The 23,942-nt window shown below is 46.9% G+C and overlaps 2 long non-coding RNA genes across 3 annotated transcripts; both read left to right on the forward strand.

The window, feature by feature from the left end:
* The first annotated feature begins 1,277 nt into the window (after positions 1–1,277).
* Positions 1,278–21,616, forward strand: LOC123606641. Of its 2 annotated transcripts, XR_006716408.1 has the most exons (3): positions 1,278–1,689; positions 12,240–12,341; positions 20,868–21,616. It is a non-coding gene; the product is annotated as an uncharacterized LOC123606641 (long non-coding RNA). The 2 variants fall into 2 exon arrangements; XR_006716407.1 differs by lacking the exon at positions 1,278–1,689 and having other exon boundaries at positions 11,733–12,341.
* LOC123606639 lies at positions 17,225–18,564 on the forward strand. The gene is made up of 2 exons (XR_006716406.1): positions 17,225–18,233; positions 18,475–18,564. It is a non-coding gene; the product is annotated as an uncharacterized LOC123606639 (long non-coding RNA).
* Positions 21,617–23,942: the final 2,326 nt, after the last annotated feature.

A 23,942-nucleotide genomic window follows, 5' to 3' on the forward strand; every position in this document is an offset into this window, starting at 1 on the left:
GAGAGTTGTCCCAGAGAAAGAGGTTGAAACCCAGACTATAATGATAGCTGGCACATGGGACCTGTGGAATGAAGTCAGTGCTTCCAAAAAAGGAAACAATGAAAAACAATACAAAGAAGCAGCAGCCCACACATTAATGTTCATGAACGTACGTTAACATTGACATTAACTTTGGGTTGATGTCAAATTTTACTAACCAATCCCAACAGACCCACTCGTGATTATTCTTACTGGGGCGTTTTCAGTGGGAAAGTATCCAGTCGGTAAAAAGCTTCAGTTGCTGTGTTACGAAGGACACTATTTTCATTTTGACACAAAATTAGCCTGGGCTCTTGTGCCCACCTAGATACCCTCATGCTGCCTACTCTGCCCTTGATTTGGGCAGAGTGCCCCTCCAGCATGACATTCAGCCTAGGCCCTATCCTTGTCTAGCCAGGGCCACAGCAGAATAGGGGACAGGGGAAGACGAGGGTGAGGAGTTGGGTATCACTGAGTGTTTAAGAGCTCAGGCTCTAGAGCCAGAAAAACATAGGTTCCGATCTCAAATCTGCCTCTTACTATGTGGCCCCGGGCCTCAGCTTCCTGATAAGTCTTGATAACAACGTTGACTCATTACAGAGATTCAGTGAGATAGTATACACTCAGGGTTTAGTGCATTGCATGGCACATGATATATAATCAGCAAATGATCCCTGTGGTTACTGGAGTCTTGGTCTTAGTATTTGTATGGGTGGTTTAAAAGAATAAAGTAGGTGGGTCAAGAGCAGATCTCAGATGAATTTGTACCAGCTATGAAGTTGGTCCAAATTAGTCTCTAAATCCATTATACAGTGCCTTCTAAAGAACATTCTACAAAAATTAAAAAGCCCTGTATCTGGGCTGCCCAGTATAGTTTAGCCATTGGCACATGAGCTACTGAGCACGTGAAATCTGACTAGAGAGAGTGGATTTTCAAATTTAATTAACTTAAACGTAAGTAGCCATATGTGATCTGTGACTACCACGTTGGTCAGCAGAACTTCATAAGATTAAAGTTGTCAATGGGGCGCCTGGGTGGCGCAGTCGGTTAAGCGTCCGACTTCAGCCAGGTCACGATCTCGCGGTCCGTGAGTTCGAGCCCCGCGTCGGGCTCTGGGCTGATGGCTCGGAGCCTGGAGCCTGTTTCCGATTCTGTGTCTCCCTCTCTCTCTGCACCTCCCCCATTCATGCTCTGTCTCTCTCTGTCCCAAAAATAAATAAACGTTGAAAAAAAAAAATTAAAAAAAAAAAAAAGATTAAAGTTGTCAAATCTGCACGAGAAAGGGCAGACATTGTGAGGGAAACGTTAAATGTGAGTGGAAGGAAGCGTAGAGCTCAGAGGATTGAAAACATCAGAAAGAATCAAATGTTTAATGAGCGATGGACATGATTCTGATTACAGCCCCTTAGCACAAACACCAGTAAAATATGAAACATCTGTAAACATTAGAAGTCAAACAGTCCAGTTTCAAGAGCTGTTTGACAAATTCCAATTCCACTGAAATGCAAGAGATTGAACTTTGACTTGGAATTTAGAGTCGCAAAATGTGCACCACTTGGTCAACAGCCCTGATGAATAAATGAGGCAGCATCAGACCTAATCGTGAATCCCATCAGGCAGAGAGGAGTTTCCTGAATGCCCTTCTCACGGTGCACGTTGAACTTGTACAGGTGAGAATCATTCTGGGGGAAAGATAATAGAGGAAGCAATGTTTACGTGATCACCGCTGAATTGGCAACGAGCTCGCTCTTTGGCAGCCTAATGAAAAAGCCCAGATGGGGAGAAAATAAAGTTGGCATGTTTTCTGTTCCTACTGGCACAACCCAAGATACAGGTATAAATGGTGTTTGTTCAGTAATAACTCAAATGTGTCACTGATATTGTGACAATGTCTAGGGTCTACAATAAGTTTCAATATTAAAAAGAATTATAATCCAGAGGGTCAGGGGTCTAAGATGAAAAAAAAAAAGGCTCAAACAGCACTGGTTTTATTTACATAGCAAGGCATATTTACACAGAGATCCCGCATAGTTGGGGTAAAAGTGGCTTTACCTTGGGAATGAAGAGACACGGTACCTTCCTGGATACCATGTATGGATGAGACCTGGTTTTCGCTGGTTACCAGTTGGGGGCCCTTCAGCCAGTTATTTACATACCCTGTGCCCCACAGTTTCCACACGTGTAAAAATGGGGTTGGGACTGACTGCCTCATAAGATTCTTACAAGGGTCAAGTAGAGAACAATTTGGAAAACTGTAATGCACTTTGCAAACGGGAAGTGTTATCATTGCCACTGTTGTTTTGACTTTCTCAGTAATGCTCCGAGAGAGGGAACAGCACAGCTGACCATTCTACAGATGAAGGGACGAAGCTGAGAGGGCGGGGTTCCATGACTTGCCCAAGGTCATGGGCTGCCAGCACTGTGATGGCGCTACGAAACACTGGGCGGGTGTTAGCCGATGGACACAGAAGGTTCCTATTTCTTTTGAATCCTTTGCTTTAAGAAATGCTTAAACTCATGGGGTTGTGGGACTGGAACAGCCAGACTGCCTTTGGATCCAGACAAGAGGGCCCCGAGTGTTAGTTAGAAGGGCCTGCAAACTGGACCAGATCCAGCCTGTTTGGGTAAATAACGTTTTATTAGAACACAGTTGCGCTCATTCATTTACGAATTGTCTGTGGCTGCTTTTGTATTATAGTGGCAGAGTTGAGCAGTGGCAGTAGAGACCAAAGCCAAAACTATTTACTCTCTGGCCCAGGACCCACGAAGTGTACCCTCTCCTGCTTTCAAGGGCCCCAGTATCGCCAACCACACACAAATAAGTGTATCGAAGAGCACACGGGCACTCTCTCCCTGGGGATCTGATCAGCACTTGGCAGAGTGTGACCCATGCCCCCAAACAGCCACTGTCGTTACCCAGACCTCCACGTCCGCATCGTGTCCACGAAAGAGACCACCTCTGGATGCCGGTAGGGTTTAGGGCTTCCACTGTTCCTGACTCTGGTGGGTACAGATGGCTTTGGGGTACAAGGAGGATTTGAGGTGCACTTACACTTCTGTTACTTGGATCAGAAAGGACACATCGATTCATTTGTCAAACCATTCCTCTCGGCCAGCATAACGGGACTGGATTGTTGCATAACCAAGTATCGGTTCCCAATGGAGTCAGGCATCTTTGCTTCTCTTTGAGTTTCGATTCCTGGTTCTGGTTCTAGGGGTGCTCAGAGATTGGCGTGGTATTTACAACAGATGCACATGGTAACTGGGGAACGGTTTGCAGTATTAGCGCATATTACATTTAAAAATTTTTTTATGTGGATCTCAAGATGAGATTCTTCAACTGGCAGCTTGACAGATGTTGAACACTAGAACCACGAATGGTTTTATTTTTCGAAAATGATTTTATCTAAATCATTTAAAAAATTTTTTAGTGTTTATTTATTTTTGAGAGAGACAGAGACAGAGTGCGAGTGGGTTAGGGGCAGAGAGAGAGGGAGACACAGAAGCAGAAGCAGACTCCAGGCTCTGAGCTGTCAGCACAGAGCCCGACGCGGGGCTCGAACTCACAAGCTGTGAGATCGTGACCTGAGCCGAGGTCAGACTCTCAACCGACTGAGCCACCCAGGCACCCCCTAAATAATTTTGATTTAAACTTTTGGCATTCGCATACTGTGCGTTGTGTTTTGCCTTTCAATTTTAAGGACAAATTTCTAATTTTTAGAAGACATCTTTGGGAACATGAACATTGAAAATGGTTAATTTTTTCACCTTTATTTTAATTTGCATTATTTGATGAAAATATATGCAGATTTCATATACTCTGAATGCTCTTTTGACTTATTTTTATAGTCCTTTGAGCATTAATGCCAATGAAACAAGATCTGGGTTTCTTATTTATGATGGTAGTCCCTCTTCTTTGGTTTTGGCAATAGCAGAAATGATATGCCTATCTTTGATTTTTTTTTTTCTTTAAGACAACAGATGGGAAAGCGACTGAATGGAATCATTAATATGGTTATTTTTCCCCATCCCCCAACCGCCTGAAAGGAATTCTCAGTTACATGCATTACCTGTTACCTCAATATTTCTGGGAATCTATTGCTTAGGGGGGGAGAAAAGTTCTCTTCAGGATTAGGGCTACACAATCCCATGTGACTGCTTTCTGGAGGGTTCGGGTCTCTCCAGTGACTAATTACTAGGAGGCTGCTTCTCAGGGGTTCCTGCAGCTGCCAGCACCAAGTTCCTTGAAGCCCCATCTGCGGTTGTCTTGCCCAGGAGGAGCAGGAAGGGGCTGCTGGGCTGGCCTGGAAACTAGAAACGAGGTGGCCTTAGCTCCTTTTGTCCCATAGACGGCCGCTTCTCCAGGGTGCCTCGGGACCAGCCAGCCACTCAGGGAGCCAACCAAAAGCCTACTTCTCCTGTGGTGGGGAGAGACATACTTCCAAATCCACCCACGGCTCTCCTGGAAAACTGGCACAAGCCCTTGTTGAGTATCCAAGTGTCTTCAAGGCCAGCGCTCAACTCTGGCACCCCGGCACTTGGGGGAGCTTCTCCCGCACTCCGGGGGAAATACGTATTTGTTCATGCATGAGCTCACTCACTCACTGAGCAAATGTTGACTGCTTGCCCACAGTGTCAGCCACTGTGGTGGGCACAAGGCACACTGTGAACGTGGTCTTCTCGTGGTATGGTAAGAAATATATCTGGCCTTTGTCTCTGGTTCCTAGTGCCGAGCTTCCAAAACCTCTGGAACGTCGTCAGGGGACTGTCTGTTGTTTTTCGTGATGACCTCCTTTCCGTCACCCTTGAGTTTATGCCAGGGAGGTGACATAGGGCGGGCGGGGTTCCTCGGTCACCTCAGAAAGACCCAAAGTTTGGAAGGTTCAAGGTTTCAGCCCCGTCCGCCATCGTGGGGTGGAAGGACGGGTTGCTGGAGAGTGAACTCCACAAAAACTCTTGAGGTGGGTGAGAGAGAGTCAGAGCAAGGGTGTGATTATAGGACTTGAGCCCCTGGATGTCATCTGAAATGACTGGATATCTCACTTTGCAGTCCCACAAACCAACAGGCTCTCTTTTTTGTTTAAGTTCATTGAAATTGGGGTTTTCTTCACTTACAAACACGAGCCTTGATTCATAGAGCAGACGGGCAGAAAATCTACTTCACAGCGACGTGACGAATGCCATTATAATAGACAGAAGAAGGGAGGCATGGGTGAGTGGCTGTGCGACAGATGCTGTTGGTGCCCTGCCTATCTCCTTGGCCTACCGTGGACATCTCCTGTGGCTTCGGGGGCCCTTTCCATACCGTCATCAGCTTCCTCCTCAGTACCCGAGCGTGTCTGTCTGCCTGGAGGAATGTGCTTGGCCCCAGCACGGGACAGACTGAGTAACAATATCTTAAATGAGAGAGTTGATTTCTTCTTCCCGGAATAGCAGCCTGGTCCGGTGAAGTCGTCAGGGCTTCAAACTCCTTCCATATTTTCTTCTCATCATTCCTAGGGTGCTGACCTGGTCCTAAGGGGTCCCAGCTGTGCCTATGTCCACGTGTCTGTTGTTTTGCTTGTTGATTCACTGCCGAGTGACCCCTTGTTCCCTCCTATGACCGCTTTTTAGTGCCACCCGTAGGCACCTGGTGACCTGGTGGCTCTCGCAGAGAACTTGGGAAAGGCGGAAGACATCTTGGCTGCCATCTTGCCACTTCCATAAATCGACACACTCCAATCCCTCCCACCTTCCAGGTCCTTCCATCATCCCCTGCCTCCTCTAAATCTCAGTGTGGAGTGGAGAGCAGGGCGGGGCATGCCTTCAGGACCCGTCAGTGGCCTCCTGCTTCTTCAATCTGCTCTCCTTCTCCCACTGGGAAAACTCCAGTTTGGGTGAGAGAATGGGGATCAGGATAGCTGTGTCCCTTCATCAGGTTTTTCTTCCAAATGGATTTTTTCATGCTCTGGGTTTTCCTTGCTGTCCCTGAGACTTAAGCTTTTGAAATCAAAGGCAAAGAACTGACTTCTTAACGTATTTCTCAGCTTTTAGCACCGTCTCCTCATCTCTGAGGCAACTTGGGTGTCAGGCTGACTGATGGGGAAAGGACACAGTGTAGAAGGACAGAGGGAGGGGAAACACATCAGATAACACATCAGTCTAGCACCTGAGCGCCAGGAAAACCACAAGGCTGTGACTGAATAGGACACCATAGCTTCCTGCCACCAAGATTTGGAAACCTGGCTCGCACACTCGTGTCTGGTACATTTTTTTGTCCTGGAAGCCCAAATAACCCCTGAGAATATTTTAATTTTGCGAAGAAAATCATGCATATTTCCCTAACGAGGCTGCTAGGTTGTGGCCCAATTTCAAAGTAACAGCAAATACCGTGACTATGCCCTCAAATCCAATATTCATCGGAAATATGCCAGGCTCTGATCTGCCACTGACGTATAAGTCAAATATGTTTCCATGGCAGCCACCCGTCCCTGTGACCAGCCAAGAGTCTATCCCTGACCAAAAAAAAAAAAAACACATTGTTGTGTCTCTAGGAATGAGACCCAAGCTGGTGATTGCCAGCTCTACCCCACGGTGCCAGCCTTTGCAAGGCTATGAACCAAGTTTCCCGCATTCAGGTCTTTCTGGTCTACCCACCAAGCCTCACTTGCAGGGTATGAAGCTAAATGTAACTCCTGTGGCAGATGGTCAGGTCACCTTTCAGTAAAATAAGGGAAAATGGCAGCCAAGGACCTGCGTGCCGTTTCTGGCACAAACATATTGCAGGTTGCAAATCCCTGCTCTACCTGTGTAAAAATGCCGTCAATGAACTACAAACAGAGATGTCTTTCTTTTTTCTTTTTTTCTTTTTTTTTAACGTTCATTTATTTTTGAGAGAGAGACAGAGTGTAAGTGGGAGACGGGCAGAGAGAGAGGGAGACACAGAATCCGAAGCAGGCTCCAGGCTCCGAGCTGTCAGCACAGAGCCCGATGCGGGGCTCAGACTCACAAACCGTGAGATCACGACCCGAGCCGGAGTCGGACGCCCAACGGACGGAGCCATCCAGGGGCCCCAGAGGTGTCTCTCTTAAAGTGTGTTCTGTGCAATGTGTCAGGCACTATAGGAAAATGGGATTGTATGATCAGATCTATTTAGCACGTCAGCTTCTGTTGAAGTTGAAGAGTCTGTTGAAGATGAAAGATGGTGGTGCAATGTGTGATGTTGACCCATTCACGTGGCCCTTGTGGACTTTCTGACACAGATAGCTCCTGGGACCGTGGCTGGGCGGGACACACTTTGAGAACTGCTGTGACAGCGCACACGTCTCTTGTTACAGGATATTGCCCTGCGGTCCTGACCATTGTGGCTTGGGGTTAGAAGAAAATATTATTTTGTAGACGCTAAGTGACTAAGAAGCAGCAATTTGGAGTTACTATCAAAGCAGCATCTCATCATTCCTGTAAATGTCCAGATACCAAGAAATCAATGACTGGATCATTGCCACTGCCCATTCCAGGGCCGGGCTTGTCTGGCTTTGTTTCTACGTGTCCAAGGTCCAAGTTGTTTCTCTTATTTATACTTTCTTTTCTTTTCTTTTCTCTTTTTTTTTAATTTTTTTTTCAACGTTTATTTATTTTTGGGACAGAGAGAGACAGAGCATGAACGGGGGAGGAGCAGAGAGAGAGGGAGACACAGAATCGGAAACAGGCTCCAGGCTCTGAGCCATCAGCCCAGAGCCCGACGCGGGGCTCGAACCCACGGACCGCGAGATCGTGACCTGGCTGAAGTCGGACGCTTAACCGACTGCGCCACCCAGGCGCCCCTATACTTTCTTTTCTGAGACACAAGCACGGTCTCGAATAACCCTGAAACACAGCAAGGATCACACAAAGCATCTCAAGAGTCTTTTCGGGTGATGAGTCCGTGGCCTATTTCTTAGGAAATTCATTCATCCAAGTACTGGTTAGCACCTCCTATGTATTAGGCCCTACAGAACGTGCAAGGTTGACTAAGGTAAAGCCTCTATTCTTAAATATCTCCTGTGCCAGCCTCTTATGTTCTAGAAAAATGTTACAGTAATGCATTTATAGATAAAGGAACCCATCTGGAGATGAAGTAAATAGCTGGTTCCAGTTTTGGTGCTGTGAGATGAGAGGCTGTTCCAAGGCAGCAGAATAAGGAAGGAAGATCATTACTTCACTTCCACTTAATTTTAGTGAACTTCTTGGAAGAGGTGGTGTTTTGACAGATCTGAAAGAAGAGCATTGGACCGATCTCAAGACGAGTCGTTCAATAAATGTATGAGGATCCAGGCTTGGAAAGTCAGTATTGTGAACGAAAGGAGGCCACCTCCACTGACAGCTCAGAAGCAGTAACGCTGGGTATTCTAAATGTCTTTGTTCACTGTCGAAGAAAGTTTTTCTATGTTTCCTAATTCCCACCATTGTGAACTGCCAAGCCAGTGTTTCATTATAATCTTGGCTCTTAAACAGTACAGTTCATCCAAAGACGACAGGGTCTTGTGAACAGAAATTCGGCCTTGGACCAAGGTTGTAATAGATCGTACGCTTCATTATACAGGTGAGGAAAAGGGACCAGCTGCTGGATGACAGATTTGCTGTGGAGCAAGAGGGCAGACCCCATGCGGTGTTTCAGAAATTGTGAACTCTGACTGACCCACGAGATGACTTACTTTTGGAGGAAGTGGTGTGGAAGGAGGACCGTAAATGGAAAACTGGGGAGAAGGGGGGAATGTTCCCTCCATCCACTACTCCCTCAAGCATCATTTGAGCCCCCCAGGGAAATGTTAGCATGGTATGATGCTTAACAAATTTTAAAGGAGAAAATAAAATGATTTTTCTATTCAAGCCCAATTAAGATCTACATGACGACCTGGATAATTTCTCCTCTCACCCAAAATGAACAAAAGGCCAATTAATAATGTTAGGATGTGACCTCACTGTGGTTAAAAATATTTATGTTGTGGGACGCCTGGGTGGCTCAGTTGGTTAAACGCCTGACTTCGGCTCAGGGGATGATCTCACGGTTCGTGGGTTCGAGCCCCGCACTGGGCTCCGTGCTGATGGCTCAGAGCCTGGAGCCTGCTTCAGATTCTGTGTCTCCCTCTCTCTCTGCCCCTCCCCCGCTCACGCTCTGCCTCTCTCTGTCTTTCGAGAATAAATAAACATGGAAAAATTGGGGCGCCTGGGTGGCTCACTCGGTTAAGCGGCCGACTTCAGCTCGGGTCACGATCTCGTGGTCCGTGAGTTCGAGCCCCGCGTCGGGCTCTGGGCTGATGGCTCAGAGCCCGGAGCCTGCTTCCGATTCTGTGTCTCCCTCTCTCTCTGCCCCTCCCCCGTTCATGCTCTGTCTCTCTCTGTCTCAAAAATAAATAAACGTTAAAAAAAATTAAAAAAAAAACATGGAAACATAATTTTAAAAAATATTTGTGTTGCTTGAATGTAAAATGGCGGGTAACCCATTCAGGACTAGTGTGGGCAATAAGAAATAATAAACAGAAGAGAGAAAAGGAAATAAAAATGCAGTGGCAATAATAGGCTTGGATTAACACCAGTATTTTCAAAGATGCCCGCACAGCTTCAGATTCGATAGAAGTCCTTTTGCCAAGGACTCTGACACATTCCATCCATCAGCGGCTGGCTGCCGTTTCCTAAGGAATGTCCCTAAGATCAGCCCTTTCCCGCTCGTCCTCTGTGCCAGAGCCCATCTTGTTCTCCCAACGCTGTAACCATCATTGTGTGGCCGTGAAGCTCAGTCCGGCTGCTGTGTATGCTGCCTCTGAGTTATAATCCACCTTATCTGATTTTCCCACATGCACCCCTTCGTTCATTTTTTTTTTCCCTCCATCTGTAACTGAGGAAATAACAGATAATTGGTTAGATGGCTAATTGAGCCTCAACCAGGCACTTCAGACTTGTCCTGGTTTGTTTGGTGCCCTGCGGAGGCAGATGGGATCCAACTCTTTGGTTTATTTCAGTGGCTTGCAATCCTTGCATTTGGCTACGAGGGAGAGGTGGTGCCTAGTGTTGGACAGTTCCTGGCCAGGGGACAGGGTGTAGGTGGCTGTGCCCCTCCGTGGTTCTGTGGACAGTTTGGAGGCCCTTCTAAGAGAGAAAGGTTCACAACAAAAGCTGGAGAAGCTGTTCTTGTACAGTGATCTATGATATTGGGGTGAGATTGTAAGGCGGAGGGTGAAGGCGGGGTGCCCAAACAAAGCTGCTAAGCTGTGTCGCCACTGTACCACGTGATGATCTGTTGCAGAACCGGGAAAGGACCACTTTCCCCACTGCTGCAGAAAATTCAGCCCCTGTCTGGCCCCATGAGACCTGGCAGCTTCGAGAACAGGAGGCTGTGATAAACGACCAGAGGCTGGCCGAGAACCTGGTGTGGATTTATGAGTGGGCCATTCTCTGCTACCCAGGGAGAGTAAACTAAAACGTTAAAAAGAATAAGCCAGCTCCCTTGAGCTAGAAGCTGCCGGTGCCCACCCATACCTGTGTGCACTGCTCCTCCCGTGGGCACCGGGCATCTCCCCGCCACCTTGCACTGTAGGGACCGGTGTAACTAGTCCTGGCCAGAGACTAGTGGAGGGATGGAAGCCACTCTGAGGAAATCACAGGCTTCTTCAATCTTTCTGTGAGATCCTCGACCCCCTCTCTCTTCACTGAGCTGCTGGCTGAATGTAGAGGACCCAGTAGAGGATTCTAGAACCCTAGGTGATAACAGGGCCACAAGATGGAAGGAGCCTGGGGCGCTGAATGATGGCATGGAGCAGTCTCTCATACCACACCACACCCCCCTCTTTCCTGGACTATGAAGTGAGTGAAAATTTAAACTTTTTTGTGTGTGTTAAACCACTGAGATTTGGAGCTCGCCGGTTATAGTGACTACCACACTGGCTAATATTGAACTGACGGTGAAAAGTCATGACGTGGAGAGAGGGGCCAAGGCTACTTACTGGTACCTTCTCAAGTGTTTTTCAGTGACGTTTCCAGATGCGCAGATAAGAGTGCATGCATATCCCCGGGTCCTGGGGCTCATGACCCAGCTGGTTTGCTTTAAGTTTCCGTTCCCTCTTAGTCTTCTGAATGGAAAATTTGTCTTCCTTTCTAGAATATATTCATGTTTATCTTCATGTAAAAATAATATTTGCTGAGATTTAGCCCTCAAGTTGAATTGACTTTTAACCTAGCATCCCAAGTAGCAGCCCTGTTACAGTTTGTCTCCAGAGATCCCTTCCGTTGCCTCCCCCCACCCACCCCCCGCCCCCGACCTCTCTGCCCTGGTTGTTGGTGAAAAGCAAAGCTATGTCAGGAAACCCCTTGCAGGGTTTCAGTGAGTTAACACCCTTCAGATTTCAGATGCCTGACTTAATTCTTTAAAAACAAAAACGAAAGCAAATTTGGTCTCATTTGGTGTTAATGCTGAGGCTGTTCAAAATGTTTTCACCACTTGGCTTCACAAAAAAGACAGAGCTGAATAAAAAAAAAAAAAAAGTAGGGGCGCCTGGGTGGCTCCGTCGGTTAAGCGGCCGACTTCGGCTCAGGTCAGGATCTCACGATCTGTGAGTTCGAGCCCCGCGTCGGGCTCTGTGCTGACAGCTCGGAGCCTGGAGCCTGTTTCAGATTCTGTGTCTCCCTCTCTCTGACCCTCCCCCGTTCATGCTCTGTCTCTCTCTGTCTCAAAAATAAATAAACGTTAAAAAAAAAAAAATTAAAAAAAAAAAAAAGGTAAAGAAGTAAAAGAAGACTGGAGACGTTTCCTGAGGCCATGTCCCTCTCTGAGGTGGGAGAGGCAAGATGTAGAGACAGCTAATGTTTTTGCTCCTGCCTCAGTGGGTTTTCCTCCTGCTCTGATTGGGGTCACACGGCCCAGATGATGACAAGCCAGAAATGTAGCCTGGGTCCTGGAGTGTCACCTAGTCAACACTTGATTTTCAAAAAGGAATCCATCAAGATTGCCTTAGATCAGGGGAAGTCACCTGAGTCCACTCCTGGGCACACTGAACCCCCCCCCCCCCCAAATCTCTTTGTCTTTTCTCAGGGTTCTTATTTGCTTATCTTCAGTGATTTATGTGGGGGAATCACTGAGAAATTCACTGCCAGCGGCAGAGGTAGGAGCATCAAAAGAGTCTTGGTTGGACTGGCTTCTCCCTACGTCATGGACTTAATTTTATCCTATGGTCTTCGACATAGACTTAACCACATTTTGTCAATACAGGACCGTGAAAAAAGCTGCTGAAACACAAAGAACGGAAAACAGGAACTTGAAGCGATATTTATATTTCAATATTCGTAGCAGCATCATTCACAAGACCGAAAGGTAGGAAGCGTCCATGCCCATTGTTGGCTCCATGGATGAACAAAATGTGATACACACACAAACCGTGGAACTACCCACCCCTTTGAAAAGGAGGAAATTCTGGGGCACCTGGGTGGCTCAGTCGGTTAAGCATCTGACGTCGGCTCAGGTCATGATCTCACGGGTTGTGGGTTCGAGCTCTGCGTCGGGCTCTGTGCTGACGGCTCAGAGCCTGGAGCCTGCTTCGGATTCCGTGTCTCCTCTCTCTGCCCCTCCCCCACTCACTCTCTGTCTCCGTCTCTCTCTCTCTCTCTCTCAAAAATAAATAAAATAAACATTAAAAAAAAAAAAAAGGGAGGCAATTCTGACCCATGTTGCCACATGGTTGAACCTTGAGAACAATGTGCTAAATGACATAAGCCAGTCACCAAAAAAAAACCAAATACTGTTCAATTCCTTGTATATGAGGTACTTAGAGTAGTTGAATTTCTGGAGACAGAAAGGAGAAGGGTGGTTGCCGCGGGCTGTGGGGAGGCAGGGGGGAGGGAGTTCGTGTCTAATGGGTCAAGAGTTTCAGTTTGGGAAGATGAAAAAGCTTTGGTGATAAACGGTGGGGATGGTTGCACAGCAGTGTGGACGTACTTAATACCACTGAACTGTACGTTTTAACACGGTGAAAGACGGTAAATTTGACGTTCCGTGCTTTCTACCACAAAACATGTGGAAGGGAAGCGACATTGGGGAATATGTTGGGAGGAGGAGACGGTCCCCTTGCCCCTCCCCTACGCCCAGATAACCTGGGCAATTGGAGTCATTTCTGTAGTTACAGATTTTGTTTGCACGTAAGCACCCAGTTAGTGATTCATTTTGCTGCTTTCGGCTCCTGAGCAAAAGAGTAAAGCAATTTCCTCCTTTTCCTCCTTCACGGCCAAGAGCCAGGATTTTGTGTTCTTCAGTTCTGGGCCCACTTCTCCCGTGGAGAATGATGGGCTTTTCTGTGGTTTAAAGGCTGCTGAAAAGGCAACCCCCACGCAGGTCTCTATTTGGTCAATTTGGTCATTGGGGGCCCTTCTAAGGAGGGCTGGGAGTTACCCGAAATGGGGAAGGGCTGGAGCAGGGAGGTGGAGACTGGGAATTTGAGATGGGGGGGGGGGGGGGGCTTTGAAGGGCTGGGAGGGGTTGCAGACTCAATACTAAAAGGAGGATGTGGATGTGGGGGGCATGGGTCCCCAGCGGAAAGTTATGTTAGTACCTGAGAGAAGGAGCCACTGATGGCTTGCAGAAGGGTTCAAGGCAGGGCCCGTGTCAGTGAGGAGGTGCCCATACGCTCACACAACGACCGCCTACGGTGTGGAGAGGTGCCCGCCAAGGGTACAGAACCAATGCCCGTGGCAGCATTGGTGGCAGAAGGGGCCTTCCGCCCAGGACAACCACAGTGGATTAAGGAGCAGGCACCACCTTTATTTTGGGGGACCACACACACTTCCCTTTCAAGTGCCAGTCCCTTGAAGGAGGGGAAAGAGCCCAGGCTTGGGTGGGGGGAAGGAGGGAGGCGTAAGTGCTCAGCTGGATAGGAGTCGATGGGGAAGAAACAAAGACGTGTGTCGCTGCCTACATCTTTAACAAGTGCCTTGGAACGCATCCAGCCGTCACAACTGTCCAAATTTTACTCCAAATCCAATCTGTGACTCCTATTGTCTTCTTCCACTGGGGGACACTTAGAAAGACGTAACAGATGGCCGTGTGTGGCAATAGTGTTCCTTCCCCACTGCCAGGAGTGAGTTGCGTTTTTTTTTTTTTTTTTTTTTCATCGATGCCTCTCTCTTTCATCCAAAAATAATTTTTCTTCATATCAAAAGCAATACATTGTTTTGATCTCATAGAAAAGCATAAAGAAGAAAATTTAAATCTCCCACAATGCTACCAGCCCAGAGACAACCACTGCTAAAATTTTACTGCACGTCCTGCCCGGTTTCTCCCCCGTGCATGGGTTAGTGTCTTTGGCCAAGTACGTACGTCTTTCAGGTCCCGCTGCCCAGGTGTGCTGATGAGCCTATACTAAACTTTTCTGATTCCAGGCCCTTCATGCAGTAGCAGACAAAGCTGGGGGGGGGGGGGGGGACAGTGTGGGACATGAGTCAGAGAGAACACTAATCCACCCATAAGGGACTTAAATACCATCTTGTCAGCAGATTCCTGATCAGCCACAGACCTGATCTGACCATAAGCAGTTTAGATTACATTCGGCTGGTTCCAAATGTTTGTTGGAACTGGTGTGATATTTATCCATAAAAACAAAATTATAAATGGTGGTTGGATTTGCAGGCCATAAAGCTCAAGATGACCAGCGGTGGAACTGAGAGATCGTTGATAACTGTTCTGATCACAGATTCCTCTTAAGCCCTTCTGAAATCGTCCCTCGGAGACCTGAATCCCGGATGTCTGGGTCTTGACCACTCCCCTTGTCTACCCTAAATCTTCGGAGGGTAGGAGGACTCAGGTGGGAGAGTCACAGCGTCATTCACAAGTCCAGCACTGCTAATTAGGGAGTCGGTATTGAAACCGTGGGCTTTGGAGACAGCCCTGCCTGGGTTCAAATCCCGGCGCTGCCTGGAATTAGTTATGTGAGTCTGGGACGCTCGCTTAACCTCTTTGAGTCTATTTTCTCGCCTATAAAGTGGGAATCATAATGCATATTCCTAAGGATTTCTGTGAAGGTTAGAGAAGATAGGACGTGATTTCTTGGACTCGAAAATGACAATATCCCACAGATTCCCACCATTGATTTAAATTACTGAAATGAGGACCTTTCTTAAATATTGATAAATACACTCTTTACAACTATACGACCAAAGGCAAGAGTACAAGTCGAGAAAAACCAACAGAACTAAAGTTGGCTCTTGTGATTAATGCTGTTATTTTGCTGAAATTAATTCGGCTTCTTGAAACACCAGTTTCGGGGCGCCTGGGTGGCGCAGTCGGTTAAGCGTCCGACTTCAGCCAGGTCACGATCTCGCGGTCCGGGAGTTCGAGCCCCGCGTCGGGCTCTGGGCTGATGGCTCAGAGCCTGGAGCCTGTTTCCGATTCTGTGTCTCCCTCTCTCTCTGCCCCTCCCCCGTTCATGCTCTGTCTCTCTCTGTCCCAAAAATAAATAAACGTTGAAAAAACTGCAATAAAAAAAAAAAAAAAAGAAACACCAGTTTCTAGGACGGGGTTCTTTTGAGCCGGGCATCCCGAACCCACCATGTACCGCGCGATGGTTCAACTTGCCGACAACCTTTCTCGGGTCTGGGCGTTGTAACCTGGAGGGCTGTAGGCTACGTGTGGCCCGTGGATGGACGTGTTTCACCTGACCCTCATAGGATTCATTTTTTCCAATTAGCTGCTGTTATAAAAGAATGAAGACATTACACCTAAAATCCGCTGTTCCCGCTCCTCTTGAAAGGCTGGAAGAGCCAGTCCCGCAGGACCGTAGGGTCGGGGCAGTGAATGGCAGTCCCCTGTCACCTGAGCTGGGCTTCCCAACTCCACTCTCCTGGCTCTTCTCATGCGCGTAAGCTGCCAGCCTCTGTGGGATTTGCTCTGGGACCTCTTCCTCTGTGACGTACACCTGTTCCTCAGCAGCCCGTGACGGCCAAACAGCATTTCAAGACACCCCCAAAAGGTAAGAAACCCAAGAGCAAAAAAACTTCTGCTGAAATTGTGAGCAGCATTCAGTTCTCCCGTGTCCGTCCAGATGACCCGGACGAGTTTGTTTGCGTACATGTGCTTGAAGGTTTTTATTGAAGCGCAAAGACAAAATGTTGAAATCCTCCTAAGCTATCCTTCGTTCCTCCAGGATCCCTGAACCCCCAGTTTGAGTGCTGATTCCCTCTCAGAGTCCGCAGGAGGAACCAACGCTGCCGACACCTTGATTTCAGACTTCCAGCCTCCAGCACCATGAGAGCATACATTTCGGTTGTTTTAAGCCACCCAGTCTGGAGTAGTTTGTTAGGACAGCCTTAGGGAGCTAAGATAGTCACCTTGCATAGAATCGGACCCCAGGAGAGAATGAACCGGACGTGACTATCATTGAAGGGAAAGAAACTGAAGAGAGGGAATAGTACCAGTCCAAAAATGCAGTAGGTAGTTCCCCATCCCTCGGCTCTGGCGGACACGCGGGTGGATTATGGCCCATTTCTCCCCCACGCTGCCACCATCATCAGACCCCTGCCCTCTTCTGTCTGTGGCTTCTTCAAGGTATACTTTCCACTGCCTTGCATCTCCTTAATCTCCAGTCTTCTCTCTCTACGTTTGTAGTGAGGGCTGGGTAGAACAGAACACCAGAACAGGTGCATGGCAGGGAGAGACGGATGAGAAGCAGGGTCCAGCTCGGGGGTGGGGGGTGGGGGCGGGAGATGGCTGCTGGGAAAGAGGAAGGCCAACGCAGCCAGGAAGCACACAGCATCTAATACACATTCTGTCCACAATTGGAACCAGGCAGACCCCGAGAGACAGCATCTGAAGACAAAGCCGGAAGTATCTCAGAGAGAAGTCTTTGTTCTGGCCTCACCAATACAAAACAAAACTGTTTTTTTTTTTCTTTTCAGGCAAAAAGACACCTAAATAGCACTCCAGTCTTCAACAGAGCTGGGTGCAGAAACAAACCACCAGTTCATGCAGTGTGAGTTTTTTTTTTTTTAATTTTTTTTTTTTCAACGTTTATTTATTTTTGGGACAGAGAGAGACAGAGCATGAACGGGGGAGGGGCAGAGAGAGAGGGAGACACAGAGTCGGAAACAGGCTCCAGGCTCTGAGCCATCAGCCCAGAGCCCGACGCGGGGCTCGAACTCACGGACCGCGAGATGGTGACCTGGCTGAAGTCGGACGCTTAACCGACTGCGCCACCCAGGCGCCCCAGCACTCCAGTCTTCAACAGAGCTGGGTGCAGAAACAAACCACCAGTTCATGCAGTGTGAGTTTTTAAGGGTATGTTCCAATTTTCTGCGCCCTCTTCCAGGGCAGATGTGAAACCTTGTGTTCACTCCAGCGCTCCTTTCCGGGCAGCGCGTGGGGGCTTTCCCAGCCAGTGTGTTCCCCCCTCGCACATCGCTGCCTGCCACGGTCATGGACAGCACCTCAGTTGAACTCTGACCTGTCTCGTCCTGACGCCCACCGAGCCTGCTGCTGTCTGTCTGTTGTAACATTTCTGTCTGTCCTCAGATCTTTGGAATAAGCTGACTGTATTTCACCAGACCTTATGGCTCCTCGTCTGTTACCTTCACGCCCTTCACACTGACGTGCTGTGCTCAACTTTGCAACCAAGTGTTCACTGGCTGGTGCTGCTTTCTCCCCCATTCCCGTCCTACCCTCCTGCTATTTGCATTGCATTAATATGCAAATGAAACGAAATGAAACACTTCCTCTTGGGTTGAGAATTCGCAGTTTTAGGGCTGAAGACGGGCTGCTTTAGTTTTTCATAGACTTTTGTGACACCACGTTCTGCTGCTGTGTTGGAACGTAGGACCGTTCCCAGATGTGTGCCTGCCTGCTTTCCTTATTCTCTTCCTTCCCCTTTCTCTCTCTTGCCCTTGCTGGGGATCAGGACATGCTATCCCAAAATATAGAATGCCAAAATATTGGCATTTTGAATATATTTTAAGCCGAAAGAGTTTGAGAAACTGGCAAAAGCAGGAAGGTCACTCTGACTCCCCTCCCCTCCGCCACCCTTCTTCCTTGAAACTGGTCATAAAACTCTCATGTGAGAGGTACCCTCCCTACACCTGGAGGAAAGGAACAACCTTATAAAAAGAATCCCCCCAAACAGGTCTTGTTAATTTTTCCCCAGTTTACTATACTTACCTCAACATATTAACCTATCATATTCCTCCGCGATTGTCCACTCGTCATCAAACCTAGCATAAAAATACTCAGGTCTAGGGGCGCCTGGGTGGCGCAGTCGGTTAAGCGTCCGACTTCAGCCAGGTCACGATCTCGCGGTCCGTGAGTTCGAGCCCTGCGTCGGGCTCTGGGCTAATGGCTCAGAGCCTGGAGCCTGTTTCCGATTCTGTGTCTCCCTCTCTCTCTGCCCCTCCCCCGTTCATGCTCTGTCTCTCTCTGTCCCAAAAATAAATAAACGTTGAAAAATAAAAAATTAAAAAAAAAAAATACTCAGGTCTAATTGTTCCTCTGGATCTTCATTTCCTTATGAAGGCTCCCATGTCACGTAAAACTTCAATAAATTTATGTGCATTTCTCCTGTTAACCTGTCCTTGTTACTTTAATTCCAGGGACCCTAAGAAGGGCAAGGAAAATGTTTTCATCTCCTATACGCTCTGTTTCTTCTTTCCTTTATTTATTTTGTGATGGTAAAATATATGTAACATAAAAGTTACCATTGTAACCGTTTTTAAAGATATGGTTCGGTGGCATTAAATACATTTGCTAGCAAGTTAATTTTGTAGATATCAATAAACTGATTCTAAAGTTTATGCAGAAAGGCCAAAGAAAACAGAATAGCCAATTGTATATTAAAGGAGAAGAACAAAGTCGGGGAACTGACACTCCCCAGCTTCAAGACTTTTATTCATTTATTTAAAAAAGGTTTTTTTGATGTTTATTTATTGTTGAGAGAGACAGAGACAGAATGCGAGTGGGTTAGGGGCAGAGAGGGAGACACAGAATCCGAAGCAGGCTTCAGGCTCTGAGCCATCAGCACAGAGCCCGACACGGGGCTCAAACTCATGAGCTGTGAGATCATGACCCGAGCCGAAGTCGGACGCTCAACCGACTGAGCCACCCAGGCGCCCCTAGTTTTTTAATAAAGCTACAGTAAGTGTGGTATTGCTGAAAGAACAGACAAATAGATCAATAGAACGGAACCGAGAGCTCTGAAGCAGACTCACATGAATACAATGAACTGATATTTGACAAAGGAATGGAAGCAAATACAATATGCAAAAGATAGTCTTTGCAACAAATGGTCCTGGAATGACTGGACATCCACATGCAAAAAGACGAATCTAGACACAGGCCTTATATTCTTCACCAAAATTAATTCAAAATGGATCAGAGACCTGAATGTAGGATGCAAACCTATGAAACTCCTAGGAGATAATATAGGAGAAAATCTAGATGGCCTCGGGTATGACGATGATTTCTTAAATACGACACCAAAGGTACATGAAAGAAGTCATTGGTAAGCTGGACTTTATGGAAATTAAAAATGCATGCTATGCAAAAGACAGTGTTGAGAGAATGAGAGAAAAGCCACAGAACTGGGAGAAAATATTTGCAAAAGACATATCTGATAAGGGACTATTATGCAAAATATGCAAAGAACCCTTAAAGCTCAAAAAGAAGAAAACCAACAACCTGATTAAAATCTCAGCAGAAAAACCTGAAAAGACACCTCACCAAAGAATACATACAAATACGGGGTCCCTGTGGGTGGTCAGTCATTTGAGCAATGATGGCATAGAGCCTGCTTGGGATTCTCTCCCTCTCCCTCTCTCTCTCTCTGCCCCTCCCCCACTCTCTCTTTCTCTCTCAAAATAAGTAATTTTTTTTTTTTAAAAAGAGAGAGAATACGTACAGATGGCAAAGAAACATATGAAAAGATACTCCACATCTTCATTAGGGAGATGCAACTTAAGATACCACCTCACACCTATGAGAATGGCCAAAATCCAGAACACCGACAACACCAAATGTTTGGGACGATGTGGAGAGACAGAATTCTCATTCTCTGCTGTTGATGATGCAAAATGGTAGAGCTACGTGGAAGATCACTTGGAAGTTTCCTATGAAACTAAACATACTCTTAACATATGATCCAGAAATTGTGTTCTTTGGTTGTAAGCCAAATGAGCTGAAAAGTGGTCCATACAGACACCTGCACACAGATCTTTATGGCATCGTGACTCATAATGGCCCAAACTCGGAAGCAATCAAGGTCTTTTAGTAGGTAAATGGATGTATAAACTGCGGTACATCCAGACAATGGAATAGTATTCAGTGCTGAAAAGAATGGAGCCCTCAAGCTATGAAGACTTCATGACAGATTAAGTGAAAGAAGCCAATATGAGTAGGCTCTATACTGTACGATTCCAACTATATGAGATTCTGGAAAAGGCAAAACCATGGAGATGGTGAAAACATCAGTGATCATCAGGGGCCAGTGGGAAAGGAGGGATGAATAGTAGGAGCACAGAGGATTTTTAGGGCAGTGAAATTATTCTGTATGACACTATAATGGTAGATATGTGGGATTATACATTTGTCAAAATCCATAGAATGTACAACACCGAGAGTGAGCCCTAATGTGAACCATGGACTTTGGTTGGTAATGATGTGTCAATGTAGGCTCATCGATTGCAACAAATATACCACCCTGGTGAGGGATGTTGATAAGGGGTAGGCTGTGGTGCGTGGCCATAGAGTTGTATGGGAGCTCTGTTCTTTCTACTCAGTGTTGCTGACACTGCTCTAAAAATGTCTATTTAATAAACAAATATTTTAGATAATTCAATATTCACTTACCGTATGACCTTGTCCTTCCACTCCCAGGTATTTACACAAGAGAAATGAAAACAAATGCCCACACAAGGACCAGTACACAAATGTTCAGAGCAGTCTTATTCATATGAGCTAAAAACTGGAAACAACACAAATGTCCATCAGTGGGTGAGTGGATAAATAGGGCATATCTATGAAGCAGAACACTGCTAGCAATAAAAAGGAACACGCTGCTGATATCCGTCATTACGCTGAGTCAAAGAAGCCAGAAGCAAAAGGGTACATATTATATAATGCCATTTATATAAAATTCTAGAAAATGTAAGTTAATCTGTGTGGTGACAAGACAGATCAGCAATGTGGAGCCCAGGGGTGGAGGAGGAAATTACCACATGGGGCATAAGGAGACTTTGGGGGGCAATGGAAATGTTCTATGTCTTAATCGTGGCTGTGATTTCTACACATGTGTATTCCTATTAAAAGTCACCAAAGCGCACACTTTAAAAGGGTGTAGTTCATTATATGTAATTACATCTCAATCCAGTAGAAAAAATCTAATCACTTAAATTAACAAAGGGCTTTCACTTGAATCAGGTTTGTTGAAAACTTGAGCATTAGGACCAAAGAAAAGCCGGATCTGGAGGAGAATATGTACTAAAAGCTATCAAAATGATTCTTTGGTCCAGCGTTTCCACATCAGGAAATTGATTTTAAAGAAATCACAAGAATGTCCATCCTCATATTACTCATAAGGGACAAACTGAAATGACCAAATGGTTAATAAAGGGCATTATGGCATACACATATGCTATTCCATTATCTAACATGAAAAGTCATGTTATTTAAGGGTATTTATTGACACAGACTTTTACAATACACTAACGAGGGGAAGGGGGAGTCTGTTTACCAACACACATATGCGGTATGATCCCATCTTTAAAAAATATCATTATGTCCCTAAATACATAGAAGAAGTCTGGGTGGTAGTAGTCACATGGGTGGGTATGACATCCACATGGGTGGATCCAACATCTGTTCTCTCTTCCATGGTGGTAGAATGTTTGACAGGGTTCATGTTCATCCAGCTGAAGGCTACATTTCCCAGCCTCTGTGGCAGCTACATATGACTATGTTCAAGCTAATGGGATCTGAACAGAAGTGTTCGCGACTACAGGTGATTTCTCTGAAAGGGAAGGGGCACGTTCTCCCCGGTCTTTCCACCTTTTCCAATGGCGGAACGAAGCAGTGGTGAAGAGCCATCGTGGACCATGCACACAGGGGAAAGAGCCAGGAATGTTGGAGCAAGAAGATGTAAAAAACCGGGGCCTCTGACCATGTCACAGAGCAGAGCCAAATTACCGACTCCAGTGTTTGCATGAAAGGGAAGTGAAATCCTACGCTTTTTAGGCAACGATTTTTCTTTGGGTCTCTTAAATGTGGCGAATCAATATCTATCCTACTCAATGCATGTAGGGAAAAGATGGGTTAAAGAAGGGAGTGGTTAAGAGAGAAATGCAGCTGATAGGTCAAATAAGGTGGGGGCCGAAGAGCTGGTGACCCCGGGGAGAGTGTTTTCAAGGGGGGATAAGATCAGAAGCTCAGTTCTAAGAGTCAACTCCAAGTGAGGAAGGATGGACAGTAAATGTAAGCACGTTGCCAAGTTTCGCCATAAAGGAGGCAATAACTAGGTAATAACTGGAGAGCGACACGGGGTTGGAGAAAAATCCTGCCTCTCCTCCCTTGCACTCTTCCATGGCCTTCTCGGAGAACAGGAACCTCTCCTAACAGTAATGGCGAATGTTCCCAGCCTGTTTTACTTACTGATGATTGTGTAAAAGTTACTCCAAACTACTGTGCCCTTCAACCGTGTTACATCTCAATAAAGCTGTTGTTACAAAGAAAGCAACCTACTACAGAATAGAGGACTATTTCAGCAAATTGTGGTATATCCAGGAGGTGGACTCTTCTATAGCAATTACCAGCGATAAGAAGAGTATGAAATAACACTGGGAACTGTTTATAAATGGGGACAAATGGAAAAGGCAGCACGAAGTTCTGAGCACGCTGAAAATTTTGTAGAAATGTGTGTGTGCGGGCAAGGCTAGAAGAGCTTCTGCAAGAGGAAAATACCTTCGTTGGGGAGGTAGAACACCAGGGATTTTCCCCCTTTAATTGGCGTGTTCTGCGATGCTGCTGTATTTTCTTTCTAATTAGGCTCCTGATCCTTTCGTTTTGCGTCCCTTTGGTTCTGTTCGTGTCAGGCCTCTTCCGCACGTGCTCTGACAGAGCAGGTCCTGTGTCGGTCTACAGTACTTTGTTCCTGTGTGGCCCACTCCCGAGGCAGCAGGGACACTTGCACTGGGCTTTAGATGGGGGCAGTGGCGCGGCCTGGAGTGACGCAGCGCTTGTGTGTTCGTCAGTCCTAATAACAGGCTTGCTCCCTCTCCTGCCTGGGGCTGTCACACGGGCTTCCAGGCGCAGACAGGTTCTATTTCATAATCACTTCCTTATTAGTCATTCTCTTCCCACTTCCCCTTTCTGCCACCTTCGAAAACACGCTGGTTTAGCAAGCCCCGAGTGCCTGAATCACGGCCAGGCTTCCCGCTCCCCGTCTGCCCGCCCCAGCTGCTCGCCCTTCGTTTAGCAAACGAGACAAGGCTTCACTTACCTTGGCAGCCATCTGAAGATGGAGAAACAGCTACTACCTGTGTCAGCGGCAAAGTGTCCCGCGTGCCCCTCCCTCTCTCTCCCTCGCTCCTGACTTAGTCTCTTTTCACAGAGAGGCTACTTGGGGAAACATGGTATTATGCTTTCCTAGGTGTCACGCAATGACAAAGGCAATTTTCCAGGGAGATGGGCTCAGCAGGCCAGTGCCCCAAAATGGGGACAGAAGGGAGTTAGGCCTTTTCATCATACCCCATTGGCTCCAAGTCCCCATTTTGCTTGCCATGATGGTGCTCGCTGTCTGCTTAAGGTCAGCCCTGCCCCTCCTGATGATACACACAGAAAGACAGCCGATGGCAGCCTGACATTTACAGTCTCGTGGGCCATGCTGTCTGCATTCCCAGAGTCAAGTGCGGGCAGCAGGTCCCTGATAAAGGCTTGCAAGTCAGAGCCAGAGAGGCG

Source organism: Leopardus geoffroyi, chromosome A2 (assembly GCF_018350155.1).
Source record: "Leopardus geoffroyi isolate Oge1 chromosome A2, O.geoffroyi_Oge1_pat1.0, whole genome shotgun sequence".
Classification (NCBI taxonomy): domain Eukaryota; kingdom Metazoa; phylum Chordata; class Mammalia; order Carnivora; family Felidae; genus Leopardus; species Leopardus geoffroyi.